Raw genomic sequence first — 13876 nt, 5'->3', positions numbered from 1 at the left:
TAGCATTATCAAAATCAAAATGCAAAAGTTATTAATTGCAGTAAAATCTCATTTCTAACAACAATCCTTCGACGTTAAAGGACCAAAAGATGATTACCACCACGACCTCTTAACTTGAATACTCTGTAACTGGCCCTCACACACACACACACACACACACACACACACACACACACACACACACACACATATTCATGTGATTCAGAACCAATCATCCAGAACAGCAACTCATTCTATAATATTCTAGTTACTATTGAAGATCGCATACTCACTGGACATTACAGATACCGGAAACAACTATAATGATTTGAAATGAATTTTTCAAACAGAAGATAGCATTTTGGACTAAAAAACTGTCTAATGGTTCAGTCGTCAAGTGACAAATCATCAGTAGGTCTTTATAGTCAATGCACTCTCACAGCAAACTATGAGCATTCATCACGATCGGCATCAAGCAAAATATATTCATATTACCTGGCAGCTTGGAGTGTGAAACAGGTTGCGACACTGATCTTTTCTGAGCTGCTTGGATGTTAGCAAGAACAGGAGATGGCTTGGCTCTTCAAGGGGTTCAATATCATCCCAACCATCCTTGTCACTTTCATGCTCTTCATGAATTCCGTTCTCCACTTCTCCCCAACCATCGGTTGATGTCGGTGACACAGGTACGGGCTGATCAGACAAGTCTGTGCTAGAACTAGCATGAACCGTTGTGGTGCTTGGAGTCTCCACCCCTGAAACTGTCCAAGAAACCAATCAACACAACATGCATATTATATTAAATAAAGTCATGGTGATGTACATATCAATTATTTTATCCTAGGTTTATATTGACAGTCCATAATGTAGGAAGAAACATCTTGCGGAGTAAAGGCATGCACTGTGACTCTAAAGAGAATTTATGATCCATCTGGGCTTAGTCTCGCTATTGATTTTTCAAAAACCCCTTCCCTTTAGAGAAAACACTGCAGCAGCTGCATATAGTAAGACTGCAAGAAAGTCAATCCTAGCACAAACCATTCATGCACAACAGTGTCTGTAATAAAATTTACCATTACCAAAACCAGCTCAAGCTTTATGCAAACAAATTATAACTAGACTGGTATCAATATCCACTAAAGGCTTCTGGGGAACACATTCAGCGAATATCAATGAATGAACAGCAGCCATACCAAAGCTGGAAGTGGAAGCTGAAGTAAGAGTAGTGCTGGAGTTCGCAGTTGCAACAGGTGCTTGTTCTGAAGGTTTTCCTTTGAGAGTCAAGGAGCTCATTGCCCATCTGCATAATATTGCAACCTTAGGTCAATAAAAATTCATGAAAAAACACCATATAAGAGAGGATAAAATCCTGACTCAAGATACTCCCCTACAATTGCAAGAGAAACAACCACCATTGTAACCTGTGGCCGCCAAGTTCTGGCACTGACAGAGTACTTCTCTAATCATAAAACTTCAAGATTGTATTTGATCTACAATGCTCTCAGATTCCCTATCTCAACAGCCCTAAATCCCGAGAAAATTACAAGGAGAATGCATCCTTTGACTACCACCATTTTCAGTGCTTTGAAAGGTGTTACTGAAAAAACACAGAATTGCTTTCTGTGTTTTCAAGCTTAAGGGAACAGCCAATCACCAGCAGTGTTGTTGAAATCCTATGATTTCAAATCGATTTCACCCACAAAACATTTCATTCTGCAACTAGAAGTGGAGATGCATCTGAATTGCAAATGAATCTTATGATCCGTATACCATTCATTATGATTAGGTACGATTCACTACAATTCAGTCAAGACTTCTACATTTGTGATTGTTGGCCCTGAAGGTTATGACACCAAGATTTAAACACGAATCATAGCATGGATGTTTTCAAATCACAATTTTACTGATAAGAGGGGTTATTTCCTTGAATATCTTACATAGGTCGTCTGGGTTCATCTGGCATGATCAGGTGATATTTCTTCAAAATGATCTGTTCAATATTTTTCTATATTCTCACAAATAATAGCTAGGCTTCAATAAGATATCCTTCTATTTATTTATTCTATATCTTACCATTCATGATTCAATCAGATTCACAATTCAAAAAATGCGGTTTAAATTTCCTATTTGAATCCCAATTAACAACATTGATCACTAGTTCTTCCAGGAGGCACCTCATCTGCATATGACGAACTTGCAGATAAGCAGTGACAATAATTGTCATTTTGTGCAGTTGTGAATTTCGTTGTTGAAGATGTGTGGGCTTTGAAAATGCCAAATCCAACCTTGACTGGTTGCAGGGAAAAATTAATTTCGGACTGTTGAAACGATAATAACTGCTTGTTTCCATTTACATCTACAGACATCTCTTTCCTAGATTGCTGCTGGGATAATTTTCGCTTTTTCTGCATGGTATGATGTGCAAGGCATAAATACTAATATGCATCACAAAGAATAAACTTTTTTCCATCAAAGTGACAGAGAGAGCCTCCAAGCCATTTCATTTTACTTTCCAACCACAATGATTTGCCATGTAAGCACAATGCACTGCTAAAGAAGAATGAACTCACCCAAGTAAACCTGCATTTCCAATGTCCGAAGAAGTTCCAGTGCTCATGCCAGTTGTATCCCCAGAACTTGTCTGCTGAAAAAGAATAAGGAACAGAAGATTTTATTACTAACTGATGAAAAAACTAAACATTATCAATGAATCAGAGTATCTTAAATAAGTGAAATCATAGCTCAGAAAAAGACAAGGACTGGTAAAGATCTAAAGTGATATAATTAGCACTTCCAAGTATTATACATAAAGAGAAAAATGAAAACTAAAGGGGGATAAAAGAATAGGCTACCTCATTCGAACAAAGTCATCAAGAGTGCATTCATACCACCATATCAGACCAGCAGGACTATCTGATGGATGCGCGCTTTTTGTGTCTGCGCGCGCGCGCGAGAGAGAGAGATATCCAGCGTACAGGACAAGCCGGTGCTGGATCTGGAGCCGGAGGGGGGCGCTAGTTCGCCGGTCACGCGCTGGTTCGCCGCGAAGAGAGGGAGGGCAGACAGAGACGCGAGGGGAGAGAGAGCAGGGGACGGACGAGTAGGGGCCAGATCCAGAGCCGGAAGGGCGGCGCGGTGGTTCGCCGGTCGGAAAGAGGGAGGGCAGAGAGAGAGAGGGGGAGGTCACACGCCGGTCGGTTGCTCGCGGTCGTCTCGCCGGCATCCTCCTGGTTCGTCGGTTGCTCGCGCTGGTTCGCCGGTCGGAAAAAAGGGAGGGCAGAGAGAGAGGGAGTTCGTCGGGGAGAGAGAGCGAGGGTAGAGAGAGAGAAAGGCATGAAGAAAGAAAACCGGGACTGAAATTTTTTCAAATTAGCGCCTTTTTTTCTCCTCCAGGACGTGGGTCCCACGAGGACACGTGTCGCACTCCGAGCGCCTTCTTGTTTGCCAGGCTGGAACATTAGACGTACCCAATATTTTCTCGTGACGCTTTGGCGTGAAATCCCTCGTTATGGAGAAAATATTCAGTGGTTAGTGCGCGCCAGGTCATCTGCTGACCTGGTGCGCACAAACCAATGAAATACCGGCACGTGTCCCCGAGCGGGACCCGCTGGAAAAGGAAGGCGCTGATTTTTGGTCGGCTCGGCTCGGCTCGGCTCCACCGCGAAGAAAGGACGGTCATCGTATTCCTCCCGCTCAAAACTTTTTCTCTCTCTTCACTCGAATTTGCTGGGTTTTTCTCTCTCTCCTCTCTCGCCTCTCTCACTCTTCCCTCCCTCTCTTTCTCTCCGACGAACAGGACGCGACCTCCCAGTCTCTCTGTGCCCTCCCTCTTTCCGACCGGCGAACCACCGCACGGGACCGGCGAGAGGACCGCGAGCAATCGACGAACCACTGCACGGGACTGGCGAGAGGACCGCGACCTCCCTCTCTCTCTCTGCCCTCCCTCTTTACTACCGGCGAACCAGCGCGAGCAAATCAGAGGGGATTTTTTTTTTTTTTTTTAAAGGCTGAGGGGGTTGGGCTTATTTGTTTGTGCTGGCCAGACGACGGAGAAGGCGACCATCAGAAAGGAGAAGCACCTGGAAGAGGAGACTGATGAGGATGAGGGAGTCATCTACAAAATCGAAGTTCCGGCGAACAGGTGACTGCGAAGTGACAGAAAACAGTGGGCATCTAGCAGCTTGAAAGAGCTCTTGAAATGCAATTGATTTAGGAGCATCGCTGACCAGGGAAGTTGAGAATTTACATAAACTACTGTGTATTTTGTGTTCATCTGGTGGTGTAAATCAGCAGGTCGAGACAGTCATGTATGCGATAATTACTGTTGTGAAAGTTGGTATGATGGTAACCTACAATATTGGAACAGGCCTTGTGGTTGCTCGTAGGGAAGACAGCTCATGGTCTCCACCTTCTGCAATTTCTTCATGTGGAATAGGGTGGGGAGCACAGGTAGGCTTGTTTTATCGTATACCTGGATTTTGATTTCATCAACCTTAAGGGCCAAGCGTCGGAACCAACAAGTGTTTTTGGCTTTCATGCAGTCTGCAGATTAACCACGTGAATCAACGTGCTCAAAATGATTGTTTAGATAATAAACACCAATTTGATTTTTTACTCCATCCGGAATGCTTGACGTATTGTCTGCTTCATTTCCATGGTCTCTGTGAGAATTTTCCTTTGTAAATGTCTGGTCTGTCATCCTTCTATTTCATGGAATGTGCCATTTGTTTCTCCTTTCTGGAACTCTATCTAAGAACAGTATTTCTCAGGATGAGATTTGGACTTTTTGTTTGATTACCATGTTGCCATTGAGTTTTCAAGTTCCTTTCTGCATCTCTGTTCCCTTTCTCTGAATTTGTGTTTTGCTTTTTTGTGGAAGTGGGAGAAGTCCCTGAGCCAGAGATTGCCCTTGTGTTACTTATAATCGTTCCCTTTCTGTTAACATGTCTATCACATTAATAGCTTCTGCTTGTGTGGCTTAAGCTCGAGCAAAGAAGTCTTGCATAAAACATAAAAATCAACTAAAGAAATCTTTAGTCGATTCCCCTTCCTCCCGAAATGATAACAACAATAATAGTAAAAATCAAATACATAAATGAAAAGATTATCCCTGCAAGACATGTTTGATTTTGTGCTATATTTTTATGTAGAGATATCCTTATTCCAGTCAATAGTAACCAGTCAAGGGTGATTGCAGGCTGGAGGATAATTGACAGACTTTGTTATAGTGTTGAGATCAACTGAGGCTGTGAAGACATTTGATGGTACTGCTCATTTTTCAGTTGGGGCTGGTTTGAGTGCAGCAGTTTGTGCCATTGGAAGGGCTGCTGAAGCTGATGTACGAGTGGGGGATGGTGGCTGTGCTGCTTGTTATACGTACAGCTGCAGTAAAGGTACTCATCTATATAGCTATTTTTCCTTTTAAACTGTGGAGTTGTCCTCTGGACTGATTTTTGGGGTATCTATACATTGCTATGCAAAAAAACATGGATAGTATCCTATGTTATTAACCGTTTTAATGTGATAGTAATTTCTCTATTTTTATTAAGTCCTAAGTGGATGCAATAACAGTTCTCGGGATGTAGAAAAATTGCTCATTTTGCAAAGGATCTTGTTCTCTCACTTTCTTTCTTCCTCATTTGTCTCTGTTGCTGAGGTGAGCTATGTAGTCTAGCTTGTATGGCATGGGTATCTGTCCTTAGGCAGTCATGTAAAAGACTATTCTCCGATTACTTAAAATGCTCTTGCACAAATGCTATTTATATATTCAATAAAATGATGATACTCTTTACCATTTCAAGCTATGTGAAGCTGTTTTCATTAGATCATTGGTTGAAAAAGTTTCTACAAAGAGCATTTCTTGAGAAGCTTGCTTGTTGCCCTTTTCTTAGTGCCAAAGAAAGGGGAAAAGGGAGAGACATTAGTTGAGAAAGCTTCTGCAGGGATATTTTTGAATAAGCAATCATTTGAGAGAACACTGAGCTTGATTTGTCATAGATCCTACTTAAATTGAGACGCTCATGGTAAAAAGTTGGAGAGGTCTAGAATTTGTATTTCTCATTTTCCTATCATTTCATTGCCAGCAGTCTGTGGGGCTCGTTTCGCTTTCTGAAGGTCTTTAATTGTTCTCAACTTTTGCATAAAATAATTGGCAGGTGCTTTTGTTGGTTGCTCCCTTCAAGGCAGTGTCATGACAACGCGGACAAGAGAAAATTGCCGATTTTATGGCAGCCAGTCTATAAATGCATTGGACATACTACTTGGTTCGTTGCCGAGGCCGCCAGCTGCTGCCATCCTTTATAACGCACTCGCAGACATGTATCAGAAGCTGGAGTGGTCATCACCATATTAGTGCTGTACAGCTTGGTCAATTGTCCCCGATACTGCCTATGGAAGTTCTTAGGTGCAATTCTTGCCACTGTAAAGTTGTCTATTCTTATCAAGTGTACAGCATGTTCAACCTCATTGCTTCCCTCTCTTCGCCGGGGGGTTTCAGGAGAGGAATATGTAAATAGTTATAATTGCTGGGATCAATCTTTGGAATGTACATATAGCTATCCATTTCATATTTGGTGTTTACTCAGGGTATCGGGGAAGACAAGCAAAAACCACCCTTCTTTTCAGATTACTTTGAAGATTGCTTGGGCATGTCCTAGATGGAGGAAATTTTATGTGATTGTTCATGATGAACCCAGAAAAACAGGTTGCGTGGTCACGATCTGATATACAGCTCTTCTATGGATCTTGTTCGGTACTGCACTGTGCATTAGACTCGAGTCAATGCAGTGAAGCGGAAATCCACCTCCCTCCCTGTTTTGAAGTAGTGCATACAGATCATAAACAAGAGAAAATTGCCGATTTTGAGTAGATCTAAGCTTTTTATGTAAATCCCCCCAGAACCACACCCATGATTAGCCTCTATGATTATAGCAGTTGCTTTGCCTAAGTGGGTTCATAATTTGGTTCAGCACCTTCTTGTGTCCTTTAAGCGGAAAAACGCAAGAAAGGGAAATCCGAAACCTCTTAAGCGTGATATGTTGCCGCATTTCAGCCCTCTCTACTAGCGGTTGCCACCTACCACTGTCCGTGGCGGCGATGGTGGCACGCCTCTAAGTTCAGCAATGGTTTGGTCTCCTGTTGGATAGGAAGGACTGCCGAGGGGACATAAAATCATTTGAGTTTTTCCTCTTTCTTTGTCCTAGACCAGAACTCTTTTTCCTTTTCTCTGTTCAAATCGAATACAAAGTAATCGATTCCCTTCAATTTTTCTTTCTTTTTCTTCAGTGAATATATAAAGAAAATCAAATAGGTCTTCTCTTTTGTTTTCTCTTCTTATGTTGTTATCATCGAGAGTCCATTTTTTACCCTTATCTCTATCTAAACAAAATAGAGTCGGCAATCTCAGATTGAGATCTCTCTGTTCTAAAATAGGATCAAGTTGTGTTTGACCAGAGGGCAGCATGGAGTTAGATGGAACAAAATGAGGGATTGAAAATTACAATCCTCGAACTTCTTTATATCAAATCACTTATCCGACGACTCATTTCATATATAATCGTACGTACTACAAATGCTTTCTAATATAAATTACTGAAAAATTACAATATAAAATACTAGGATTAGAAAAGAAATCAAACAAACAAAAAGAAAACCTAGACCTAATGACTGCCCCCGAAACTCTAGGACAACAGTGATGTCCTCCTCGATGGCGGGCGACACCAACACCACAACGACCCCCATGGTGGCGGTTGTCTCCGTCGCAATGGTCACTTAAGACTGTTGTAATCGATTCTCCATCTCACGCGCACCTGTGAGAGATACAAAGGCAACCACTGCACACCATTCAGGTGAGAGATAGAGACAGAGCGAGCGAGAGAGATGGCCACCCAATAAATAAAACAAGGTCATTGTTAGATATCATTGTAGCAACAAATAGCACAATAGCAAATGGCGAACAAAAAATTTAACTCAACTGATGAGAGAATAATATAACCAACCAACTCTAATATAAGCTCACATCCACCTAATGCAAACATTTAAACTCCAGCTTGAAATGAATATTCACAATACCTCTTCAGCTTTCAAGGCGACTCCAATTGAATCATTGACATAAGATAAGGACACTTCCATATTGTATAGGGACAAATCAGAATATACGAATGACTCCCATTAGAGTATATCACTTCAACTGGTTCAACTTCATACTTCTTCCCACAGTATGCTGAGAAGATTGTCACCTAAAGGAAAACACTTGCCCGCATTAGTCCTCTATACAGAAGGATGGGTGTAGAGAAAAGGACAAACAATTGAGTATGCTCACCATTGTATTTAGAACTATCTTAGCCTTTGTTAAGTCCGTCGCAGTACATTCAATAAGAACATTTTTTGTCTTTAAAGTTTTTGCCGGATGTGCACCATTGATGATTGGCGGCAGAGACAGCACAATTCTGCATGGAGTAAAAAATTAGCCTTTTCAGTGATAAGAAGCTTAGTCAACTGTATCATTTCAGTCAATGTAGATGCTCGCTAATCAATCAGACTATACATCACAAATATCTGTCAAATTGTTGATTGCAAGACACCCAAAAAGTGGATGAAGCATCACTTTCCCCACACTGTTTGGCTATGACAGCTAAATAGTCACTACAATTTTTTAAAACCATTGCTCTGGACAAGCCATATAGGACGTTGCATCTCAATGTAAGATCACGGTCACTCTTCTTTACATTTAAGGTTCAAATGAACACAGTAAAAGCTTCCCAAAAATGTGTTGTCCTCCCGCCACTCCCTCTCAACCTGAAATCTTGAAATAGAGAAGGAAAACAGGTATTATGCTGCATGTTAAAGGTCCAAAAATTAATACCGGCAAATGTTCTGATGGAGCTTGTCTTGAAGATCAATTAAGCTGTTATAACTGGCTTCATCAAATGCTATCCCTCTTAAGACAGCAGAAACAACGTATGGACGGATTTGTGAGGTCTGCAACACATAAATGGTCACTCAAGTAATAAATGATTCCAGCATAGATCAATCTAGACAGATCAATCCTCACATATCAGTACCTCTGGTTTTACATGCATCTTAAGCATTGATCCCCTGCTGATGTTACGAAGACTGTATTGAGGTGTCTCCTCCTGCTTATTGAATACACGTAGGGCCTGAGCAAGCCCTTCGAGGCAAAGCAAGTCGTATCTGTGCATTTCCTAGAGGATACCTTATTATTATAATAGTATAGTCATTTCTACACTACATGCAGGAATTTATCAAGAAGAATAATCATTAATTACCGATACAGACTAAAATGATGATAAACCCATCATCTCTTTGAAAACTTGACTTATAACTAAATAATGAAGTTTCTAGATGACATGATTCAAAATAAAGCCAACAGCATTAAGGAGTCAATATCGCAACCTGCTGACCAAATCTAAAAAGGTTTTGCAACCTGCTGATTCCTGCTGTTCCGGCGAACAGGTGACTGCGAAGTTGAATCGGCATTTGGTTCACATGACTTGCATTTTAGAATTGAGATCGCAAGACCAGTTATGCTTTTATATTTTGAGATAAATGCGAGAAAACTTGAGGATTTACCGAGGAATCTATCGCATTCAGATGCTGAATGAGCTCTGTGCTGCTGTGAATGGAATTTTGGCGTATGAGCATGTTCTCTAGGTATCTGAAAAGAAGCATAAATTTCAATTGACCCAATCATCATTACAACTATGGCAAGTAATTCTTATTGTTGGTTTCATAAAAAAAAAAAAAAAAAATTGAGTTGCTTTTAACCTTTCATAGTCCAGAACTCTATGCACCTCATTAGCATGACGCAAAGCCGCCAATGCCAGCTGCACCAGAAAACATAAAAAAGCCTTTAAGAATATAACATGGGAGTTCAGCTACACCATCAAACTAAGGAGATTCTAAAGGATTTATTCAGTGAGGTAGAGACCAAGATCTTGGATGCGCTCAAGAGTTATAATTTCCAAACACATCCACTATTACCGGTATTGCAGCCAACATTTCTGAAGGTTACAAAATTGCTCCTGCACCATATTTCTCTGTTGCCCAGATACCCATTTAACACGTTGAAGCATCTGACATGAGTTCAACTCCTTTTTATTCGAACAAATCTATACTCCTCATATAGAGTATATAAACCTAATGGGAAATTATCCAAAAATTGAAAGCAAGTTGCCGGGCCTAAAAATTTGCTCATGAACCAAGTAAAAGTAGAACTGTAAGAAACGGAAAATGCAAGAAGTACCTGTCCAGGAGGAAAGAGAAGTGGTGCATCAGTAACCATAATTTTGTCTACCTCCTCTTTTGCAGTTTCCTGGAAATGATCAAGAACCATAATGCAGAAAATTAGTGTGACATAAGGATATGAGCAGTCTATTTCCAAAAGTACACATTTGCAGCAGTAATATAAATAAGAAGAAGAATATAAACAGGAACATATAAAACGAAACAATTGACTTAATATACTGTTGAACGAAGATTCTATAACGCTTGGGTCAGAGGCTCTCACATACATAAGGCAGAAGCCATGTAATAACACTATTTGAAGTTCATCAAAAGCATGCAAATTTCTGAGCACAAACATCCCCCAGCAGTATGGCGAAATGCCAGATGTCAGCTCAACCCACCTGCTTATTGTAGCCTTTAAGCTTAATTTCCTTCCAAGGGTCATGCTTCTCTAATGTCAAGCAACTAAGTTGATGCACATGGGGTGGTTTAGAATTTTACTTCCCACATGTTATACTTACAACTAAGGTTCTCACTCAGTTAGATCTGTTAAGAAGCAAATAAGTTTATTGAGGTAGATATACAGTTCCATAAAGTGCTAAAGACTGGCCTAGCGCATACACAAATATAACAGGCAACAATTTGGCATTTCTCAATTGCATGTTCATCTACAAACAGATACGCTCAATTTAACAACGGTTTAAGGCGATGACCCACTAAGCATATGAGGTGGTTGTTGTCATAAGGAACTGGCATCGAAAGCTTTCTCCCTTGAGTTAAGTTCCTCGATAGGTAAACTCCGCTACAATTGAGAGGAGATCCTTCATCTCAGCCCCACTAGCTGCGATCAAGACTCTACCATCGGAGTTAATGGTTATTTTTGAATTTCGGACCAAATCTCCCATGAAATCTGAGAGAGCGCTCTGAGTGGAAAATTGAAAGTTAGGGTAGACGAGAGAAGGAATGATGGGCAGGCGATGCATGTCAGTTTCCACTGAGTGAAGACCCGTTAAATCAGATACTAGAGACATATCTAGTCCAGCCTTTTCAGCACAACTCAATCCAGACATGCTAAACTCAAAGACTTCTCTCTGCATGGTGGATCGTTCGGCAATTCCGGTGCCTAGGGGCCCAGTAGTTGAGTGGACATCTGCAATCATAATAAATAAACCATTACTTGACCATACCCTCTCACGACAAGTAACTTGTTTAACTGCAAAGAGCACTGCAACACATGCCCTACAAAAGCTATATTGTTTTCTTTAGAAGCAGATCTTGGTTTCAGTGATCTCCTAAACCTATATAAATGGTTCAGCACTTTAGCCAATTCTACCAACCTCAACAGTAATCCCCCATTTGTTGTTGAAATTCAGTTTCCATGAATTTTCTGACCATACAAATGCAAGTGCCATGAATAAATTGCTAATTTCAGTTTCCATTAAGCGTATGATTCTACAAATTCGTGTGGCCTAATATAATTGCTTATACCATCAAGCACTTGCAAAAGGATACAAATTCATATTCTTAAGTAGTTTTGTGGTAAGACGATTTAAAACTGTAAGGGTGATAAATAATAATGGCCCCAAAAAATTTCATTATCTCTGTGGCATGAAGGGTGAGATTTTCATCAAATGAAATCAATGACTTGAAGCTTGTAATTAACAAATTTACATGAGAAATAAATTATACCCAGAAGGAACGCGAGCACTTTATTTCAAGGTCTCTCCTTTTGGACAAGCTGACATATAACGTGAATTGATTTTTAAAAAAAATAAAAAATAAAAAATAAAAGAGAGAGAGAGAGATATCTTCAACTGAGTATTACGTGCATACCTTGCAAATCTAGAATCACGGGATCTTTCTCCACAGAATCAATCTGCACACACCGCTTTGCTGCTAACAGTACATATAGGGGTTCCACTGCCTCCTTCAATTGATTAGGACTGAGGGTCATGGATCCCAATCTTATAATGTCTTGTCTTGTCCTAGCAGCAGGCAAAATTGGCTGAAGATCCTGCACTTTCCATAATTAGATTTCCCGAATGCAGGATGCAAAATAACAAGGAACCGACACCTGACCAACATTAGCCATTTCTATAATCTAACATGGAACAAAAGAAAATCCCTAGCAAACATCACTGCACACAGATCTAAACCACCCTAAACAATTGAGGAGGTCAGAATCAACAGAGACAAAGCTTCGCAACGTGCAAGCACCAATGAAAAGCAAAATTTAATTGCAACTTCGCAGCACTCTTTAAACCCGAAATCACCAAGCTTGGAGCATCAAGCCACGGAGGTCAAGATGGAGTTGTAAAATTTCAATCTTTTAGACAAAGAGTAGTGAAAAAACAAAAAACTCGTGATCAAGAGATCTTACATAGATGAATCTCCTAGAGAACCAGAGTTCCGCAACACATCAGAGGCCCAGTCAACGACGTGCACAGTGCAGCATCGAAACTCACAAAAGCCGCAGCTAACGACGAGCTACAGAGCTAAAACACCACACGACCCAATCAAAGACTGAACGCCAAGCAGCAAGCACGGAGCTGCCACGACAACAGAACAAAATCGACAACACCGCACAAGAATCAACCGACGGAAGCTATCCAAAGCGCTTCGGCAATCCCTAGGCACGAAACCCAGTTCGTTCCGATTCGAATCCGCGACGGACGGAATCGAGAGGAACCGAGAGAAGTCGAGACTCACCCTGACGACTCTGCTCGCGCCCTTGCTCCTGACCAAGAACGAGGCTCGGCGGATAACCATGCGAAGCCATCAAGCAGAGCTCCGCCATCATCGACCAAGAACGAGGCGAGGAGGGAAGCGCTTAGGGTGAGTGAGAGGGCTCGAGACAGAGAGGAGGGGGGCGCTTGGGGTGAGTGAGAGGACTCGGGACAGAGAGGAGAGGAGTGCTTGAGGAAGAGAGAGGCAGAAGCGGAAGAAATAGCGCGCGCTCCGTTGAAAAGAAGAGCGCGCCCATCCGAAACACACAACATCTAACCGAACGCCGAATCAACTTCGCAGTCACCTGTTCGCCGGAACTTCGATTTTGTAGATGACTCCCTCGTCCTCATCAGTCTCCTCTTCCAGGTGCTTCTCCTTTCTGATGGTCGCCTTCTCCGTCGTCTGGCCAGCACAAACAAATAAGCCCAACCCCCTCAGCCTTTAAAAAAAAAAAAAAAAATCCCCTCTGATTTGCTCGCGCTGGTTCGCCGGTAGTAAAGAGGGAGGGCAGAGAGAGAGAGGGAGGTCGCGGTCCTCTCGCCAGTCCCGTGCAGTGGTTCGTCGATTGCTCGCGGTCCTCTCGCCGGTCCCGTGCGGTGGTTCGCCGGTCGGAAAGAGGGAGGGCACAGAGAGACTGGGAGGTCGCGTCCTGTTCGTCGGAGAGAAAGAGAGGGAGGGAAGAGTGAGAGAGGCGAGAGAGGAGAGAGAGAAAAACCCAGCAAATTCGAGTGAAGAGAGAGAAAAAGTTTTGAGCGGGAGGAATACGATGACCGTCCTTTCTTCGCGGTGGAGCCGAGCCGAGCCGAGCCGACCAAAAATCAGCGCCTTCCTTTTCCAGCGGGTCCCGCTCGGGGACACGTGCCGGTATTTCATTGGTTTGTGCGCACCAGGTCAGCATATGACCTGGCGCGCACTAACCACTGAA

General features: G+C 42.0%; 1 pseudogene; it reads right to left on the bottom strand.

Annotated features, from left to right (window-relative positions):
* Positions 1–6659: 6659 nt before the first annotated feature.
* LOC139882554 (phenylalanine--tRNA ligase beta subunit, cytoplasmic-like) lies at positions 6660–13849 on the bottom strand (annotated as a pseudogene).
* Positions 13850–13876: the final 27 nt, after the last annotated feature.

This window comes from Rutidosis leptorrhynchoides, unplaced genomic scaffold, assembly GCF_046630445.1.
Source record: "Rutidosis leptorrhynchoides isolate AG116_Rl617_1_P2 unplaced genomic scaffold, CSIRO_AGI_Rlap_v1 contig283, whole genome shotgun sequence".
Classification (NCBI taxonomy): Eukaryota; Viridiplantae; Streptophyta; class Magnoliopsida; order Asterales; family Asteraceae; genus Rutidosis; species Rutidosis leptorrhynchoides.
The sequence above is the reverse complement of the archived record's forward strand: the minus strand, read 5'-3'. Positions and strand labels throughout refer to the sequence as shown.